The sequence below is a fragment of the Haplochromis burtoni genome, unplaced genomic scaffold (genome assembly GCF_018398535.1).
Source record: "Haplochromis burtoni strain Fernald_Lab_line unplaced genomic scaffold, NCSU_Asbu1 Contig_93, whole genome shotgun sequence".
In the NCBI taxonomy this organism is placed as follows: domain Eukaryota; kingdom Metazoa; phylum Chordata; class Actinopteri; order Cichliformes; family Cichlidae; genus Haplochromis; species Haplochromis burtoni.
The window spans coordinates 843,260-859,903 of record NW_024582454.1 but is presented as its reverse complement, the minus strand read 5'-3'; the positions used below and the strand labels follow the sequence as shown (position 1 = coordinate 859,903).

General features: G+C 39.9%; 1 protein-coding gene across 5 annotated transcripts in view; it reads left to right on the top strand.

Moving 5' to 3' along the window:
• Positions 1–1,874: 1,874 nt before the first annotated feature.
• ncoa1 (nuclear receptor coactivator 1) overlaps positions 1,875–16,644 on the top strand; it is an 81,540-nt gene continuing 66,770 nt past the window's right edge. For 3 of the 5 annotated variants that reach the window (XM_042222735.1, XM_042222734.1, XM_042222732.1), the window contains exon 1: positions 1,876–2,513. The gene's annotated coding sequence lies outside the window, so the exon portion shown is untranslated. Of the gene's footprint in view, positions 2,514–16,644 lie in introns of all 5 variants that reach the window. The other 2 variants (XM_042222733.1, XM_014336198.2) reach the window with 2 other exon arrangements.

Here is a 16,644-nt window from a genome sequence, read left to right as displayed (position 1 = left end):
GCGAGTGGAAACGAAAGCAAAATAATGATCAGCATTTATATAAAATTAAGTTAAAGATGCCAAATGACAAATCAGATCTGCTTCTGCAGATGCTTACAGTGATTTTTCACTTGTTGGGCAACTCCGTCATCTGGTTCAAATGAACCAAAAACAGAAGCAGTGCTGAAGGGGGGTTGGGGTGGCATCGACCCATACATATTACTGAACGTGTACGTGACCAGTGGAGTCCAGATTGGAAATGCAGTTTGCTGATAAGCTCAATGATAACAAAGAAAACGTGTCGCTGTTTTCCAGCAACATTTACGATCAGTTATTGATTAGTGGAGCTCAAATAAGTGATTAACTTTGTATGGCTCCTTCACTAAAATGCTGTTTTCTAACTTTTCATTTATATATTTGAGAGTTTTTTGTCACATAGTGTTTATTTCTTTTTGACTGTCAGCTTTTATCTCAGTATTTCTTTTGGTAATTTTTTTTAAGAAATTGACCTGATTTTACCCTTTACATATATCTCTTAAATTTGCCATTTTTTCATACATTTGCCTGTTTTTTTTTCCTGTAAATGTGTGAAAAATACTGTCAATTTGTAAAGTTTTTTTTCTTATGATAAATTTAACTGCCTAATTTATTTATTTATTCTTTTCTAAAACAGACATTTTTTTATAGTAAATCTGTTTGCAGATTTTTTTTCTTCCTCCCATCATTGCCAAATGCTTGCTGAGGGGACTGTCTGTTCATTGGGTCTTTCTCTGTCTGTTCATTGGGTCTTTCTCTGTACAGTATGAAACACCTTCAGATTACTTTTTCTTTTGCTGAAACGGTGCTTTATGAGTAAACTGTTGAGTACAGTTTTAATGTACCTGTATTTTAAGTAATTTGACACCTTTCTACTTCAACTACACCCGATTTTGGATGCAGATATGGTTCTTGGTACTGTATACCGTACATACCAACTTTAGTTACCTATTATTTGTATAACTCCACTAATACACTGAATTGGTGAAGTTATATTATTAAAATAAAACCGTATATCGGTATATAAGAAATTCATAATTAATTTCAAAACAATTAGAGTGATGTACATACCGATAAATCAAAATATAGGATTCACTAAAATTGCATGTATGAATCTGAATAAAGACTGTTAAACTTTAACTACATTTTGATGATAAAACTTTAGCATTTTCACCAATTTTTTTTTCACCTTTGAGAGTTATCAGGAAAGGTGGGAGAGAGCAGGGGAAGGGCAAAATTCCCAGCTTGCAGCATAGTGGTCACCTCCTTAACCTGGAGAGTTATACTGGTGTACGTACAAAGTATTTAATGTACTACTTTCTGTAAACACAGCACAGAGCTGTACATGAACCTGAAAATCAATGACATCCATCAGTCAGTCCATCGAACCAGATCCGACTCATCTCTTTGCCATGATGACTGCTTGAGAATCCTGACAGGTACCAATCTGCAGATCTATCTCACACTCCAGCTTTCCATCACTTGTGACTCCCAGATTCCATGACGCTTGAACTCTCTCGCCTTGGTGCAGCTTTCTGTAGGAGACCCAATGTTTTCTACCTGCCCTTCCCAAACCATGTTTTCTTGAAAACGCCCCGGCGAGATATATGACACATCAGGGATTTTGCACAGTGCGTGTACGGCATCTGGATTTAGGAGGCCTAATAGTTTCCAGAAAGCATCAGTGCTCACCCTCCTCCAGTCACTCGGTGCGGTGTGGCTAAATACACGCTGTATGTCTGCACATTCACCCTGACACATGCGACACATTAATCACATGTAATCAACAGTCGGGTCTCCCCTCTGTCAGCACTGTGGAAGCGTCTGCCCGCTGCCCTCGGCGTGAGCGCGCCTCGACGCTCCGCGCGCACGAGCAGCCCTGTTTGTTTGTGTTGAGCGATTGGAAATGGCGGAGAGCAGAGACCAAAGCGATAACTCGGGCTAGCAAAAGCAAGTGCGCCGTCATTGAAACGCAGAAACCTTTCGCAAGTGGTTCTCGGAGTTACTTACGGTTTGCTGCTGCTGACGGGACACAAGTCGCACGCGAGGTGAGCGGATTTTCGGAGCGAGGTTTGGATTTAGCGGAGCTACTTAGCTGGCTAAGCTAACCGTGCTAGCAACCTGGCGTTAGCTGGCTCAGAGTGGTGTGTGTGTGATTTTAAGCACGCAGGCTTGTTTGTCAACATAAGCTGACCTTAAATTGATAGCGAGCCAGCTAACATACAACTCCCCCGGTCACCCATCTTAACCTGAGTGTGTTTATAACATGGTGGCCACAGTTAAGCGCAGATTTATCTGTGCAAAGTGAGAGTGGATAAAAAAGTCAGACATCTGACCATCCTGGTCGCCAGCAAGCTGCAAGTTAAGCTGGTCAGCCAAGTTAGCTAACTGGCTTGCTTTGCACACAGTCTAAACTGACTCTTTTGTTTGCCTGGGAATTAATCAGCCAGCGTGAAGCAAGGTCTCAGTGTTTGCAAGCTGAACGGACGGCTGAACAGGTAAGCATCGCCGTGAATGCATGACATGTCATCCCTACAAACCCTGACTCAAGTGGCTGCAGCAGCGCAGGGTGCGCTCAGGGCCTCCAAACTTGCCTGACTCATTTTTGGTTTTTCCACATAACGTTACTAAATTTCACAGACACCATCTTCTCAGCGGGATTTATAACGTGCAAGGCTCCGCGGAGCTTTTTCTTTCACTCCTTTTCCCCTCCTCCTCCTTCACTCCCCCACTCCCCCGCCACCTGCAAAGAAACGAGATCAGGCAGGTCTTATGTAATATGGTAGAGCCGGCCTCAAGGTGTCGCTATGGTTCATTCAGGCCGGATTCACAAATCAGCGTGGCTTACAGGCTTTGATGGTGGGCGTGTCCGACAATTGGCGGTATCCATTGTCATAGCAGCAGCACTTAGCCAGGCTAGCTGCGTGTTAGCATAGACAATATAAACATGTCTGCCTGTCACGGCAGGTCGTGAAATAGTCACAGCCCTTTAATCCACTGACTTTTTGTTTCTGGCTGTGAACTTTCCTTGGACTCGTGTCACGTTAGTGAGCACGAAATCCACGTTTTCCAGAGGGAATAAGTCCACATATAGTGGCTGTAGGAAGAGGGTTGGTGGTGGAGTTGATCATTTTGGCCTTATACTTGATCTCTGTTTACACATTTGCTTTGCAAACAGAGGTTGGTGGTTGAATTCCAGCTGTGGACACAAATGGATTGTGTCAGGAAAAGCAGTCTGTTTAAAGTTGTGCCAAATGAAATGTGGTACTGTGAACTGTACTGTTAGGTAAATTATAATAATTTTCAATTATAACGCAGCTATTGCTCTGTTTTCAGGGGTGAATGTGGAAGTTATACATGCTGCAGACATGAGCAAATGTGCAAATTTGTGTGATTGAATATGAGGAAACTTTTTCTCACTATTTAGCTTGCATTCTTTCCGATGACCAACAGGGGATGACTTCTTTTCTTGTATGCCATATATCTGCATGTCCTCCTTCTGTACATCTATGAATCTTCTCTTTGCTCTTGTCCAAAACTCTGTCTACACTGTGGTAGAACAGTTTGCTTCCGTTTTACCTGGTCTACTGCATGCACAATATTCCTGCTATCCATCATATCAGCCAGGTCTCACCCTTTAAGTGTAAGGACTGTGACTGATACAGTCCCTACTCTTACTTCCACACTCCTGCTTTTCCTTCTCTCTCGCTGCCTCCTAACATGCCTTCCCCCTCTATTCTCCCTTTGTTTTTAGCCAACAGCAGCACAGTTTTCACTGGCATTGCGTTGGCCAACAGCACCGGAGGTGGTTGTTGTTAACCCTGGGACCCAACCGATCCGTCATGACAATCTTATTCTTGATGGTCCATGTGTTTAATTGAGAAATAATTTTACACCAGAGGCTTTTCCTGATATATTCCTCCTCATTAATCTGGCCTTGGGACCAGCAGTAGGAGTACACTGGCTTGTGCCAGTGTCAGGTTTCAAGGTTTCAACAGGGGAGTGACTGGTTTCCAAATGACTTATAAATGTTAATGTTTATATAGAAGTTTAAATGCCTTGAGTTCCCTTGCTCTGTGACCTCAGTAAGCACTTTACTGGTAAACTTCCTTGGTTCAGTTGCTTGTTTCATATTGACTAAAATAAGTTAATTTTATACTTTATAGTCAAATAAAGAGTCAGAAAATAGGATTGTATTCTCAGTGGCGAGTGCATCACAGTCATATCCACCCCTTGCTGTTCATGTCAGGTTTCAAAATATCAACGTGTCGACATGCCATTCATCATAGGATTTCACTAACCTGTGGATGGGCCCATATTTATACTTTCAATGCTTGTTACGCTTATTTCTATGCTTGATCGACTTCTCATTCATTTTGATTGCCTGAAACATGTGCCAGTACTTGAAAAGTTTAACTAAATGAGCACTGAAGCCTGAAGCCTTTGTTTACCTGTAACTTGTGCCTTGAATCTTGTGCAGAACCTCAAAGTGTCTATAATGTCGGTTATAGCTGTGTGGTGTCATCAGGTGCAATTTCAAAAATGTGTGTAACAGCTAGTAATTTAGGTTACTCTTGCATGTATTTGTGTTGTAGTTGGTCCTTTGTGTTAAACCAAGTGTTTAAGTCAAAAGACTAGCAGTGAAAACTGTTCTCTTCAGCTGTTTGATGTGCTTTTCATATGTAGTTTTAAATCATTGATGTTGTTCTTCCCCTTCATTGTAAACTCCGTCAACTTTTTCGCCAGTCAGCGTCTTACCTGTGCTTATTGTTACAACATGCAAATAGACATGCACTATAATTCCACTTCAGAGTACAGCTTAACCCAATATTATGTGGCACAAGGCTGAGAACTTAAACTCTTTGGAGTTCGGTTTCATGTGGAGCTCTTGTGAGATCATGAGGATGAATAGGGTCCTATGGAGCTGTAGTCCAAAAAATGTAAATTTAATGAAGCAAACATTTTTTGTGAAATACTTTCCTTAAATACTAGGGATGTCACAACACCATGAGCTGCTTCACAGCATCCAGTATTTTGGTTTCAGACATGAAGTGAGAAGCAGAGAATTTCCCCTTCAACCAGCTGCTTTCTATACACACATGGTCTGTTGTAGTTTAACTGGCTTTAACTAATTCTGGCTTTTAGTTATTGTTTGGACAATGGTGCCATTGAAGGAGTGTGTCCTGTCGTAAATCCTTAACTGACCAGTCATCATGCATATAATCAATTCTAGTGTTTTTCGGGAAAAAACAAAGGTCATAAGTGTTGTTTTATTTTGGGTTGGACACATTATCAGTACTCTGTGGGGGTGTTTTTTTTCTAGAAGCACGTGTAAATGATTAGTTTACCTATTTAGCTCCTTATACTTCTTGCAAGATGATCCCTGCTGTGCCTCCAGCTGAACTGAAGCCAGTTTCTGTACTTATTAATTAATGGGATTGGAATGATAATGGGAATGGCACTTCTTGCTTGTCCTCTCCATAAGGCTGTTTGAAACATTGGAAAATGCTTAGGGATAGTGGATGGTAATTTTGCATAGGGTTAGGGTTAGGGCTGCACGATTTTGCATAAAATGAGAATCACGAATTTTTGGCTTAGAATTGAGATCACGATTCTCTCACGATTCTCTTTTCCAGTATAAATATTTATTGCACTTATTAACTGCACATCAACTTCGTAACAGTTGAGACTGAACATAAAAACAATAAATAAACATAAAAACAACAAATGTCTCACATTTTGTTGTTGCCGCAAAATGTTGTACTGCTTGAAATTCCGTCTCCACCGTTGCTCGACACTGCGTGTATAGAGCAGGTAGTGCAACAATAGAAAAATAGTTGCGGGACGGCACTGTGTAGCGTTTGTCTAGGGTGTTGATCATTTTCCTAAATCCCTCGTTTTGCACAGTGTTGATGGGAGTCAGATGATAAGTAATAGCCTCTAATTTCTTTGTGCCTGCGGGAGTTCGACGGGTATAGGGAAGCGCTGTATAAGGTTCCCGTTATTGATGTTTGGGTGGTTGACCGGGACGGATTTTCTCCTGTCACTTTGGCTACGTTCACACTGCAGGTCTTAATGCTCAATTCCGATTTTTTGATCAAATCCGATTTTTTTGTCTGCTTGTTCACACTACAAATAAAATGCGACAGCAAACGCGCTCTAGTGTGAACGCTCAAAGCGGCCCGCATGCGCAAAAGAAGATGTCACACACAACGCGCTCTGTTTAGACCCAGAGCAAACTATATTTGACTGATGGCCCTTAATATAAAGACTTCGGACTTCATGTTTCCCAATTTTTGCTTTAAGTTATTTTGTTATTTACATAATAATGTAAATAACCTAATAATTATCCTTATTGCTGTTTTAGAGGAGCGGTGCTTCAAAGGATAGCTGCAGATTTCTGTCAGAATCTGCAGGTTATGCAGTACAAATAAAATGTTCACGTTTCTCCAACGTTGTCTTCCCAGGAGTCTCACCGGATGGCCAGGAAGCGTTCGCGATGTCTTCTCGGGCGCTTCTCTGGTGCTGATAATTGGCGTCTGTCTTGTGTCAGTGACTTAAAAGACGGATTTAATGCGACATGACCATTCAAACAGCAGTCGCTTTCTGAAACATCGGATATGTATCGGATTCAGTACCACATACGAAAGTGACCCAGATCGGATTTGAAAATATCGCATTTGTGCCGTTCACACTGTCACACCATGATCGGATATGGGTCGCATAGGGTCAAAAAATCTGATTTGATGCGCTTTCGCCTGCAGTGTGAACGTAGCCTTTCTCGTCATCCCTGACGTGCTCTCCGTTGTTTTTTCCCTGCTAATTTTAGCATCACACGGCACAGCTTCTGTATCACGTGGTATAAGGCTCCGCCCTTATCATTTGTTGAGCAGGAAGAGTGAGCGCTTGTTTTCATGCAGAGTACGTCCCGGATCAAAATGGGGTACAATCGTCGTCGTCTTTTTTTAATTGTTGTTATTTGGAAATGAGATCGCACATAAGTATGAATCGAGATCGCGATTTTCCAACCATTAATCGTGCAGCCCTATTTAGGGTTATGTGCACCATTGTGAGCAGAGGTGCGCATTTGAAAATTGAATTGGCAGTCTTTGACTTCCATACACTTGACTACAAAGCAAAAACATTTCAGCTAAAAATATAGATTTTAAGTAGCTTCAAACATAATATGATGCTTAATGGGGGGAAATACTGCCAAGTTGATATATTCTACAAGGGGTCAGCTGTACATTGAACTCTAATTCAAACTGATCCTTGGGATGCTGCAGGTTTGTCTTCATGGGCACAGCTTCACACTTGCTTGAAATTTAATTATGATCAAAATACAAAGAGTTAATTATTGTGATGTATTTCCACTAAACTTCTTCCCAGAATTGTCTCTGATTATTCCAATTTTCACCAAAGTTTCACCCATTTCTAGGCATTCACAGTTTCACACGGGGAGCTGTGATATGATGCTGCATTTATATCGTGTTTAATCTGTTTGGATGTTGTTAACACCCCTAGTAAAAAACTGAAGGCAGCTTGTTTGATAGTTATTTATTTTCAAATGGATATTCTTACGGTGAATAAACCTTAAGGCTAAGCTGATGTTGCTGATCATTTACTGATTACCTTAAATATTAGGATTACAATAGGCTGCTCATAAATTCTATTTGAGCTTTATTAATACTTTGAAATTTGACCTTTTATTGCAATGGTAACTGACAAATGGTGTTTAAACAGTCATCTAAATTGTGCCTTAAGAGTTCTGTCTTTGATATGTAAACAGAAGTCTGTGATAAGAGGGCTGAATTGGGCTTTGCTCCTTGAGTGTAAATCTGTTTTACATGCAGGGGAGGCAATGGATATTTCCATAGATCCCAAGTTAACAAGTTAAAGTTTTCCAGTTGACTGTTTTCAGACACAAAATGCAAGAAAATGCAAAGCAGCTGCGGTGACTCAAGGGCTTATTATGCATAGGCTTTAAGAATTAAGCTGTTTTTTTTTTTCTTGTAGCCTGAGATCTTATGCTTACCAAGGTGTATTTGTCAGATTACTTTTCTCCAAATCCTAAAATAATATCTTTGTAAGCTTTTGCAGGTATTTTTAGGGGAAAATCATTTGATTTTTCTTATCATGCATGGAGCAATTGACTACTTTGTTTTTGCTTGAGTGTGCTCAGTGATAGCTGCTAATCTGTTTGTGTAGTACGTGTAGTATTGCTGCTGCAGACTTTGTCTTGTTCTAAGTGAAAGCATTGTAACTGTGCTTCATTTGACCGAGATGTAGCCCACATAAGTATACGGAGTTCAGCGTAGGCCTCAGTTATTCAGCTCGAGGTCTCTGAGTGTGGCACCAGCATGGCAGCACATTAAGCCCAACAAGATTGTCAAAACAAAACGAGGCTGGAAGTAGCGAATTTCACTATTATTGTTTTGCAGCATTTAAGAAAAACAAACAAAAAACATCAAAACTAATATTTAAATAATGGATAGACTTTGTTTACAGCTTAGAGGCAGCGAAAAGATATGGATAATAACCACTGTTTTTCCTGGTTTAAAGAGAACCTCTTTTTGGTGACATATAAGCTCAGTTGGTCATACAGTAAACGTACAGTAAAGGCAATCGATGAGAGTTACTTGTTTAACAGAAGTCTATGGATTTTCCTGCCCATTAGATAAACAGCCCAGTCATCCACACCTTTATAGGGGACATGAAACGCTATACATATAAAGGCTAATTTACACCATTGAGCTCTGCTCTTAAAAACTGTTTTAAAAACATGTTTCGTGCCACCTTCTGTCAGTATGGAACATGTGTCATGTGCTTGGTTGGTTGCAGCTAATAGACTTAGATTAGTTTATTATAGCTACCTAGAGACAGCATTGATACTGAAGAGGAAAATAACGACACTAAAATTAAAAATCAGTTTAAGGGGATCGCATTTGTGCCGCCCCAGACTGCAGCAATGAGTTTTATGTACTGTCCACTGTTCTGTCTGTCTCTGTAGCAGTAAGTGGCTGTTTGGCTAGCTGCATTTAAATGGGAAAATCTAGCTATGTTGGGGTTTTTAAAGCACTTAATATGAACGGTGTGGAGGAGAGCCTGTTTGAGCCAGGTGACATGCCAAAGCATGGCATCAGGTCAGATGTTAAAATACAAAGTACAAATGCCCTGAAGTCTGTAAGATGTGGTAGTTCATAAGAGAAAATGTTTCTTTGCAGTTTTGAGCTATTTGACTGGAGATTTATTATCATAATACTGCAATTTGTTGACTTTTTTGAGGGTTGCTTTGTTTTACTTTCAGAGTGTCAGGGATCAGGTTGAAATGGTCCATTGGGGCGTATTTTGCCTATGTGTTCGTGAGTGCATGTGTTTATTGATACTGGGATGCCTGTGAGTCATGCAGTTGTATTGTATTACCTGGTCTGAACTTCTTAAATCTGGTCTACACATACACTCCATATTCTGTTAATTAAAAACAAACTGAAACTAATAAACACATGCATAGGGCTGGGCCATATCATACCGTTCACGGTAATACCGGTGTAATGTTGGGCAACGATAAGAAAATGAAATATGGCGATAGAATATGGCTAAAACGCACATGCGCAGTGCCTTTGTTTTCATACGCACATGGCGGCGACGCAGAATGAGAAGGGCGAATTGTTGAATGAAACTGATGAACCAGAATTGGTTTGTAAAAATGCTGCAACTTCAGTGGTGTGGAACTGGTTTGGCTTTCGTCCGTCAGATACACAACAAGCACTATTTCTGGTAGAGCATGCTAGCGGACTGTCGTTATTACCGTTTTTTTGGAAAATACGGCACACTTAAAATCAATCCTTTGATTTTTCTGAAAATCGACAGTGCCCCTTATAATCCCGTGTGCCTTATGTATGAATTCTGGTTGTGTTTACTGACCTCAAAACGATTTTATGTCGTACACGGCACTCGAAAATCTGTCAAATGTTTTAGTACGACTTTGCTAAGCTATGAAGCCGCACCGCTTGATGGATTGTGGGAGCATTACAGCTATCGTAGGCAGGAGCCTCGCGGAGTGATACGTACTGTGCTTCAACATAACATTACCGTATTGTGTGTGTATAACCTCTTTTTAAGTTTTGTGGATATCATACATGGTTATGCTGAGGATATGTCGGCCAATTTCCACTAGAAATGCCTTTTGGTTAAACCTTCAGCAAGGAGTTTGCATTTGCACTGTTAATTTTGTATATAACTTTAATGCACATAAAAAACAGCTGCTAGTTTAAGTGAAAATACATTGATGGGGTTTTTTTTGGGGTTTTTTGCACTAATAAAGTTATATTGTGATAAATATTTTTGGTCATATCGCTCTGCTCTTCACATGCACTGAGAGTAGAAAACTCATCCAAAGAAGCGAACTGGAACTCAGCTGAAAAGAATACATGAAAAGTAAATAAAACATGGACAAACACAATTATTAGATCTCTGCCGTGTGGTGATATACCAAAAGCTCAGTAATTACGTTTGAAAGAGAGACTTAATGTAAACTGTAGATGTGTAAGCAGCTGATTTTACAAGAGGATAATCATATGCATTTAATACCGTTTTTCAGTTCCATTATTACGTTATGGCACAAGCAATGAAGCCTACCTAAGGATGAGCTACGTTTGAGGCATATTGTTGGGAGTGGGATCCCTCCTCCTCCTCCACACTCAGCTCTGCGTCTGTATGGAGAACAAGCAGCCATTTTAGCACTCAGCAGTGCTGCAGCCTGCCTGCCACTGTCACAGCTTTCTTCCTCTAATTAATGCTGTTTGTTTTGAAGCCCCCAGGATACCTGCAGCCAACCTGAGAAAATGCCACAGTGTGCTTTCACTTTGGGTCACATAGAAAACAATGCCTGATGATGATTGGTCTCTGTTGAGAGAGATCAGTGAGGGTCACCTGACTGCCACACTGATCTTATGGCTCAGCGTGTACATTAGTCAGTGTTTAGTGGTGTCATAAAGCTGCAGATTGGAACAGAAGTCTCTGACTGAATCTTGTTTGTGCATTTCCATAAAATTTGCACATAAACCATATTTAGCTGCTTTGATGAATAATGTGTAGTTTAATGGATGATTCAGTTCAGTCTTCTTTACTTTGTCCGTCTTTGTGTTTAACACAAAATCAGACAGAGAGTACTGACATTTAATTAGGTATACTCCTGTTCCTATTCAGCCTTGGCTTTGAGTACCTGTCAGAGTGTCAATCTGATACCAGTGTTTAGTTAATAAATTGTATTCCTCGCTGTCAGGAAGAGACTTGGGCGAACTGGGAAAACTTTCCTAACTTTGATAAATAAAAGTGAGAATTAATTACAAACAAAAATATTAATTTACTGAACCTATGTTAAGTAGTAGAGTAAATTTCATGTTTTCCATCCGTCCATTTCCTTTTCTGTAAGATTTATGTAATAGATTTGATTCAGGGTCACGTTGGGGCCGGAGTCGATCCCAGCTGTGATGGTGCAAGGGGCAGGGTACACGGTAAACAGGTCACCAATCTGGACTAATACACAGACAGACAACCACACCAATGGCTAATTTAGAATCACCAACTAACCTACCCCATGCATGTCTTTGAACTGTGGGAGGAAGCCAGAGTACTCAGAGAACCCGCACAGTCACAGGGGAGAACATGCAAACTCCCTTAAACTGAAAGGCCTCAGGCTGGTTTAAAACCCAGGGCCTTCTTGCTATGAGGCACTCGGACATCTTTTAGTAAAGCAAAACTCAGTATTGTAGTTTTTCTACATAGTAACCACACAGTTACTGAATTTTAAAATGTATTTTTAAAGTACAGCAAATGTCTGTAGGTGCATGCAGCAGTTAAGACAGACCCAGGTGGTAGTGGGCTGCTGGATTTTAGTGAAGGTGTTCATGTGTTCCTGAGGAGGCATTGTAATAACGTCCTCTGTCTAGCACCATCATTGAATTGGATTTTTAAATTTAACTGTACTGGCATTCCCATCAACCACTGTGCTTTGTGGTAAGAGCTAATTACCAAATGCCAACACACCCATGACATACATGATAATTTAATAACACGATATTAAACCAGCTTGACACTGTAGCTGCCAACATCAATTATTTCTGACAGCATTTTCATTGTGAGAATGGGATGTTTGCATTTCATCAAAGTACGACTGTGCTTTCACAGAACCCCAAAAGCTTTATATAGACTCCTGGTCAAAGTAGAGCAATTTAAAAGTAACCAGTAAAATCTTGCTGTAGATTGTACTGGTTACTTTTCTGTAACCAGTTTATCTTTCTACTGTGTGACTTAGTGCGGTGACTAAACAAGTCATCACAGAACTACACTGTAGCGAATGGGAGGCCAGTGTAGTTCTGTGATGACTTGTTTAGTCACCGCACTAAGTCACACAGTTAAAAGATAAACTTGGAAGTCACTGCTACTACAGGGTATCTTTAAACCCTTTATCTCCTTCATATCCCCGACCAATTTAGAGTCACAGATTAACCCAGCTTTTATGTTTTTGGACTATGAGAGGACGCCAGAATACACGGAAACCCACGCATACACAGAAAGACCCTAACTGACCAGGAAGCTTGCGAGCCTTCAGCGATAAACAGCACACTACAGATGCAATTGAATCATTACAGGCTTTTGCATTCATTTTTGCTACAAAGCTTGCTTTTTTTGTTTATTTCAAATCAAGCACATCCTTTTTCTTTACAGGGATTAGATTTCCTCCAGAGAGCTCTCATTCAACAAGATGGGCTGGTACTTATAATATACTTTTGAGCCATTTGAGCACACAAAGCGCTTTCTTACTACAGGTGTCATTCACTCCTTCATACAAGTGCTCTTTTTCCTCCTCCGCCGTAAAAGGCTGATGGCGAGTGAGTTAGCGGCATGGACACAAGAACAAGGCAACATAGGACTTTGAAATTGACACCATAGGTGTATTTACTAAAATTCTTGTGAGTTTGACTCTCAGTGACCTTGACTGCAAGGTTATTGGTCAAGTTTTATGAAATTCTTGTGAATCCCATAGCCCGAGAATGTGGTGATGTACGATTTTCAAATTGATAATGTATTTGTGTCTACTAGGAGGCTGAGGGCTAGCACAGGAGGTGGCCAGTATATTGTTCTATGCTTAAGCACTTTCAGCTTAATATTCACAAACTAACTTGAATAAAAGCATCAGGATTAACTGGTTGTTTGAAATAGTTTTTTTGAGCTTTAACCCGAGATTCTGGCATTTCTGGCAAAATATATTTATATTTAAAAATCGATTCAGGATTTTAATGAATCGATATTGCTTTATTCAAGCTAAAATTGATTTTAGTCTGAAAATTGATTATCAAAACTCTCCCCTATAGGGTACTAATGCTTGTTTCTGTTCTTCTACATCACAGACATTAAACCAGCTTTAGATTGTGACTTGGAGTGGCTACAACTTTGATCAGGTTGCTTAAATGTTTTTCATCTCTGAAAACTGTAAATATTATGAAGTTATGAGTGCTCAAAATTGACAGGGAAACAAAACAAATCTGAACAACTTTGTGTACTTTAATGACCTGCAACTAAAAAAAAGAAAAAAGGGATATTTGGGGGTCAGAACTTTTTTTTTTTTTCCCCCCCCTAAGATTTATAACTTCAGTTTATGTTGAATAACCCTCATCCCAAAACATAACTGCATGACATTAAACTCTTCTCCCTGCGGCCAGTTGCAGTAAAAAAAACTATTATAGCGCTTCAGTTCTTTCTCAGTTCTTGCTTTTGTGTGCTTAAGAAATGTGTACATATCCATTTGAAAGCAGCAGTGGATAAAAATGTATTATGTTGTTGGCAGAGTTCCAGTTCGCATCTTGAGGTTTCTTGTTTATTTATTTCAGGTACTGCATTGTTGGCGTTAATCGCTTACTGAGGTGTGAGATCTACATTTCCAGTCAAGTTTCAGCATGCAGTATGAGAGCCTTGGTTTACATACTCCATGCAGGTTGTTGTTATTACACAACAGAGCTTGTGGATAAAATAAACTTCTTTTCAGAGCACGTTTCAGATCATCTATCAAATTATGCAATGGGACGTGCAGGAGATTTCGTTTCTGCAAAACTGCAACAGATGGGCTGTTGGTGTAGTCTGTGGTTTGTCCCTGAAGTCTGGCGCTCTGAGTCATTGTGAGGCGGCAACACACACACAGGCACAAACCTACGTACATACATACATACATGTGTACTGTATTCAGCTGCTGCTGTGGCTAAAACAGAAACCAATGGCCTACATTCTCGCCTGAGGGGGGGGAGGCTTGAGCAGCAGACAGTGAGAATTTGAGGGGTGGGAGGGAGTGAAGGAGAAAGGAACCGAGCACATACAGGAAGAAATTAATAGTGTAGGTGAGAAAATAGAGTGACGAGAGTAGTAGTGGCGAGCAATTTAACAGTCGAGCCCTAATGGCCCAGTTTTTCTGGACAAGGTCAGGCTACAATAAAAAGAGTCACCCAACAGTTTTTTCCTTGTGGATTGATTTGAGTGGATCCGAGTTGGTGTTTTCTGATGACAACTGTTTGAGTGGCAATGCTGGAAGCAGAGAAAGTGAGCAGCTTTTTTTCTCAGGTACGTTAGCGTGTCTGGAGGACCCCGTTGGTAATTCACCTAACAGTTGCGGGTTTCTCACCTTAGATGTGAAGCAAACAGTGTGTAATGAACATATGGGTGTTTAAACACCTCTTGTGAAGTGAAGCATGAAGGTGTCCATGCGCCTGGGTTTTAAATGGCCTTGTTTTGAGAGACTGCCAAACGTTTTTAATCAAGAAGTTCACTTGGTAATTTAAGTTAGGACTTAGGTTTGCCTCAAGGCTGAGAAATGCTTTAACCCTTTCTGCGAGTAAAATGACCAAAGTGGGGCTCTACTTGTGCTTAGCAAACTTGTACTGTTTAGAATAGATAATAAAAATAGTTAATAGATAATGCAAAAGAAAGAGTATTACTATCTCTATTCAACACGATTTTCATGCCATATGCTGCGGGTTTAGAAGGGATCTATTCATCTATTGTTCATCTACAAAGAAATCCGGACCAGCGAGGTTACTGTTAGACAGTCTGTTCGATTGGCGTCCTCTTATGTGATTGTAAATGAACAGTACCTTTCCAGCTTTAACATGCACCCACTATTGGAGCCCTTTCCACTCTTCATAACATTTTCTGTTTATGTGCGCTAAACAGAAAACTCTGTGGTGCAGGTACTAACTGTTGTGCTGCAGCTTCAGCTTTTTTGCCCACTTTATGACTAAAGTGACTGGCACTGTTCACTTTTCTAATGCTTTGATTACTTCTCTCACTCACTTCCCACAACAAACCAACTAAGTCAGACTGAGTGACTCACAAACGGATGTAAGGCTACAGTTGCTTTTTTTGAGTGAAGCACTTCAGACTAATTGTGGGAAACTGCTGTGGATTTTTATTTTTTTTTGTTACCGTTGAGCAATTTAAAAAATTTCTTTTATTATTATTATTATTATTTTTTTTTTTTTTCGTCTGCACCTTTCTATTTCTGATCTACTGATACCTGCTATGTATAAAATGCTCCACCGCGTCCTCACAGGTGAGTCTGCAGTTTGTGGCTGGCCAGCAGTTTGCTGCTTTAGTTTAGCTTTGTGATGTTTACTGTACAAACCGATGACTGCAAGTGTTGTTTGTTTGTTTGTTTGTACTAATTAGGGAAGTCATTTTAAAAAATGTTTACATCATTAGAGACGGCATTTAAGGTTAATAAAATGAACTGTAGTGGGGCATGCTCATTAATGTCATGTTGATCGTGGGTCTTTGTTTCAGTGTCAGGAAGCTTGGAGCTAATTTTTTTACATAATTAGATAATCAAAGAATTTACAAGTGATATTATTTTCCAACTAATATTACAAGTGGAAAAAGATTCAGTCTGTATTTAAGCTTATAGATGCTTTTGCTTTTTGAGCTCTTTGTCACACATTTATCCAACTTTAAAATTATGTGATATCATCCATTGATACTGATGGATGCCATCTTCTTTAGGAAAAAATCTATGTGGCCAGGTGAAAGAGCACAGGAGTTCAGAACAGCTTGGAGTAAACTAGGCGCAGTATTAACTGGTGTGAAAAAGCGTCTTTGATTAATCATCCTGGGAAACTTCAGTACTCGAGAGTTCAAGAGTCACAAGGAAAGAAAAAAAGATTTATTGTATAGCAGCGTATCGTTTGCATGAATGTCTAGACTGTGGCAGTTAACAAAGGTGAACAAAGAACTAAGAGAAAAGGAAGTCCGCTTGTTTTGTGTTGTTGTGCAATGCGGGTATTTGGTGCTAGTTTGAGGTCTATGGATATTTTATACCACAGGTGTTTCCAGACTGATCTTCAGTTTTTAAGTAAACGTTGTGGTCCTTGTAGAGTAATTCAGCTTAAAGTGTTGTAAATGTAAGACCTGTTTTTTTTTTTTGTTTGTTTTTTTGTTTGTTTTTTGTTTTTTCATTTTGGTTTAGGAATGAGTAGGGCTGCTCGATTATGGCAAAAATGATAATCACGATTATTTGACGATATTTATTTAACCCTTTAAGACCTACTATAGAACCAAGTCCACCAGAGCTTATATTATTTTTTT